Source organism: Pleurodeles waltl, chromosome 1_1, assembly GCF_031143425.1.
Source record: "Pleurodeles waltl isolate 20211129_DDA chromosome 1_1, aPleWal1.hap1.20221129, whole genome shotgun sequence".
Lineage (NCBI taxonomy): Eukaryota > Metazoa > Chordata > Amphibia > Caudata > Salamandridae > Pleurodeles > Pleurodeles waltl.
The window spans coordinates 483,706,188-483,710,790 of record NC_090436.1 but is presented as its reverse complement, the minus strand read 5'-3'; the positions used below and the strand labels follow the sequence as shown (position 1 = coordinate 483,710,790).

Sequence of the window (4,603 nt, the reverse complement as noted above, 5' to 3'; positions counted from 1 at the left end):
TTCGGTAACCAGGTTACCGAATCGCAAAATGAGGTTTGTGCATTACGATGTGCTTTTTGCACATCCCAAACAGCGAAATTCGCTGTTTGCGACGTGCAAATGCTTGCTACATCTGGCCCCAAGTGATTTTGGTGCAAGCATACTAAGCTGTAGTATAGGGGGCAAGTGGTCTGACTAGATCACAAACTTGTGTGAATAGGGTACTCTGGCACAGGTAGTTAACTCAACCCTTCTCTCCATTTTAGTAAAAATGTGGTCCTGAGTTTGGATCTTATCTTGTCTGGGGTCATCCTTGAGACAAATCAAGTAAAGTTCACTACTTATTGGATAGCAGAATCATCAAGTCAAATATATTATACCAGCCTTCCCACCTTTGTGATCTATCTTTAGGAAGTAGAATGAGACTTTCTTAACCTAAGAAAGGATACTGTGGGAATTGACAATGGTTGTTTGCGAGATTCTAGTATTCTTTGAAGTCTCCGAAATCTATCTCTGCTTGGATTCTCAATCTCTGAACTTCTTTCTGTTCTATGGTTTGTCTGCTTTTTGTACAGACTTGCACACATTTCGTAACCACCGCGACGACGATATTTCTCTGCTTCTTACTCAATTATGTGCTATGTGTTTTCTTCCATGCAATGGATGACATTGTACTACTATAGTACTCACTTAGGCTGTTGATAGTTCAGCTGGTTATAATATTGTTACTACCCCTTTGAAACGTACTGGTGTGCTTTCTCTAGTTTTTTTTCATATCATTACAGTATTTTGAGAGCACAAACATTTCTCTTACTTGTATTCTTGTATTCCAGAGTACTTGTTATGAGCTAATAAGAGACTCTGGTCTTAGACACCCTTAGAAGTTCTGTCAGACAGGTTGATGATCTGCAAATCGACATTATCCAAAAGCCAATACTTCCTCGCTAGGTAAACACTGTCGATTGTCGCATTGGCATATTTATACATGCAACGGGCAAAACTGCTGCCAACCAAATCATAGTCTTTGTATTCTCTCAAAAAGTGAGGCTTGGATTCAGGAGTTCCCACCATATGTGCAGACCGCCTGCACGGCCAAAACCTCCCGATTAACAAACTGTTTATTGTGGGTATAACCAGAAGGAAATCTTTCAGGCTGGCATGCTTCTATAACCAGCAGATCTGTCTCAGAGCATAATCCTTTACCTAATAAACAAGGCCTCTGTGAGAAAGTCGATTATTAACTGATGCAGAGAGCAGAGTATTAGCTCCCATCAGTTAATTCATTCTGTACCCAAGAAGTAAAAGCCGGTTTCAATGAGAAATCCTGCGTGTAGCTCTGACTGTGGCTCGCTCAAAGTGGTAGCTTCTGTCAGAGAAAAATTGTGTAAACTAATTTAGCCACGCCAGAACAGCAGTGGTGGCTGCTACCTTTTAAAAGTCGTGGGGCACACACAAAATTACGTCCAAACCACTGAAAAAATTTAAAAATAAAATATATATTTTATTTCAATCACTTACATTCGTAAAATTCATAGAATGTCAATATAAAATGTACCACACACAGGAGTTTACACAAACATTTACAAGTTACTTTCATTTCTCAAGCGTGGTCCCTAAGGAGATACTTCAGATATTGAATAGCCATGACAGAATGCATACTCACACGGAACGCTGTCATCAACACTTCCACACAGTGAACAGGTGACCGCACTTCAGTAGCTGCAGACTACACTGCAATTTTTGCAAATGAACCGTTCACACTGTTCACATGTTTCTTTATCAGCAACAGATTTTACACAGGAAGAGCAGGCTTTGGAAAGTCCCATAGGCGCAGTTGGTTTTTCGTGAGCACTTGAACCGTTTAGTAGTGTCCCATCTTTGCCCATTAGGCTCTGTACTTGAGGTAGACCGTTCGCTTCACAAGATTCACTAGTCTTATTTTCAGAGCCATGAAAATGGGTACTGGCACGGTTGACAACTGCATTACTGCCATTCCAGGTGTGATCCATGTACGCCTGTGCACCACTGAAGAGAAGTTTTTTGGTTTTCTCAAAGATTCCCTACTTGAAAAAGTCACCAGACACACGATAGCACAGCTGCTTCTGCCCCACTGAGTTTTGAGGTGCAGGGGGCTACCTTTGCCGAACAGGTACGATTGCTTAAGCATGTCATACTGACTACGAAGCCAGGCTAGCTGTTCCACCACAATGTACTTGCAGTCGAGGAAGAACAAGGAAAGCAAAATGTGCAACAAACCATTAAAAATAAACGTACCTTACTTGATGATCTTCTTCCTCAGAACACGTTGGGCTGCAAACACACCCAAAGTTCTTCTTGCCTCATGCTGCTTGGTGGACAATAGCATCCGAGCCAATGTAAGCACTGCTATCATTCTGCTTACAATGCCAAACAGCATAAGAACAGTGTTAGGACTGGCTGGAGCAGGCAAACACAGAGCTCCATCTGACACCAACATAGCTGGATCTCTGCTTCACAGCTGCCTTTCAGCTGTTGATTGCAGAAGCCTGAACTGCGCATGTCACGCTGGCCAGAGTGAAAACTCCGGCCAATCCGCTATGCTTTAGGTCGTATCACTGAACTGCTGTGAAGCAGAGAGAGTGAGCTTCATCATGGCCCGCATTCAATCAAACAGGTGAGAGTGTGATGCAGTGGGTCGCAGTGGGGTGGTCAGGGGATCAACACCCCCATTCTCCGATGGACGAACCGCCTCTGCAAAACTGCATGAATATCAGAAAATTAAACATATTTTTCAAAGCATGTTAGTAAAACGATGAGCAATTCAATGATTAAAGTAGCACCAAAATATCAAAATCGGTAGGCGGGATAAGGCGTCCTGAATGTTTAAAGAAAATTCAAGAAGTATCTTTAAAAAATAGCTTAGAAGTCAATATTATCCTTTGACGCTATGCTTTTCAAAACAGGTATTGGGGACAGCTTGGCATTTGACTTAAGTACTGAATCAAACAACCCCTTGACCACAGAAAAACAGAGGATTTCAATTTTTAAGTAAATACCTTCTATACAAAATACAATCTAGCTTTGCGAGCAGCAAATCGTTACGTTTCTAAACGCTTTTGAAAGCCTTGTCACACTTGCAAAGTTGGTTTCACCAGTCTTGTTGCTTCAAATGTTCCCACATTGTAAAGTAACTCTTGTGGGGTACCCAGAGATCAGATTCAAGAGGGATATGGGCATGCCGTTGCCTGTGTGAACATCGGATGTGGCTCCGTTTTAAAGCTCTATCACTTCAGGCCCCGAAAACCTGATCCCAGCACTTTCACCGAGGTTACTGTAGTGCTTTTTTTTTTTAATACTATTCAGTGTTGAGGAGCTAGGAGTCACAACTTCAGAGTTGCAGTTCCATCATCTGCCTCACACCTCTTTCTTCAGTACCTGCTGGAAGATCAACATCCATTAGTTTATTTGTCAGTTATGGATTCAGTTTGGGTGCTTTGCACACATTTTGCAGATTCGTACATACAGACTCCAACTCAGGCTAATGCACCAACTGCAGACTTTAGCGAACTTGGTCTCGTGGTGTAGCATTCAATCCTCATCTGGTACTGTGAAGATTTCCAGTTGTAGTGGCAGTGTAGACACTTCTTTTTATTCTTAGTATTTTTAGAATGTCAGGACTCTCACTTTTTGTCTTGAGCCATGACCTACTGTATAAAGGCAAATGGAATTCCAGAAAATTCCACCAGGAGTGTGTACTAATATAGATGAATGATTCTGTCTAGCATTTTGCTGATATGGTTTCAGTAGTAGATTTATCAGACCTATGTTAAACTTCATTGTATTACTGTCATAGGACAGTATCAATAGACAACTAGTCCTGGTCACCCTGCTTTAGAGGTTATGGGCTAGATATGAAATACCAAGGCTGATGGTTGTAAATGTAGACTGATTCTTAGCGAAGTAATGATTGATGTATAACCTGTTTCCTTTACATCCATAGCAATCTTATGCTCAACAAATGATGTCCTGCACACAGGACGTCACCAGACTGTGGATGCATGCCAACATGATGGGTATGGCCCAGACAGCACAAGAGGTGTGGTCTCTCTTCATTTCTCCCATCCCACCTACTCCACAACAAGCGCACCACACAGGTTAGTGCATATTGTTCCTTGACAGATACAGGCTTCTTGACCACTCTGATTCCATGGTCAGAGTCAGACGTTCAGTCCCAGTTAATGGAATGCTATGGCCCTCATTATGACATTGGTGGTAAATCCCACTTACCGCCATGCTGACTGCCTCCAACACACCGCCGCCACAGCGGATATCTGTTCACCATATTATGACACACACACACCAATCCATCACTATCGAGCAACAGACACAAGTCGGCCACACCAAAGGTCAGTGATAAACTGACGGTATCAAAACCCACAACATTACGCCAACAGAACTATACCCATCACATTATGACCCACGAATCACCACAGCGGACATTCAACCGCAGTAAACCACTGGCAGTACATAATGCCGCGCTCAAAATACACACACACATACAAAACAACATTACATTGGTCAATTTAAATAACACACACCTGACACCCATACACCCCCCACCCACTCACACCACTATAAAACACCC

General features: G+C 42.4%; 1 pseudogene; it reads right to left on the bottom strand.

The window, feature by feature from the left end:
- Positions 1-1,592: 1,592 nt before the first annotated feature.
- On the bottom strand, positions 1,593-2,146 carry LOC138298461 (apoptosis regulatory protein Siva-like; annotated as a pseudogene).
- Between the last annotated feature and the right edge of the window lie 2,457 nt (positions 2,147-4,603).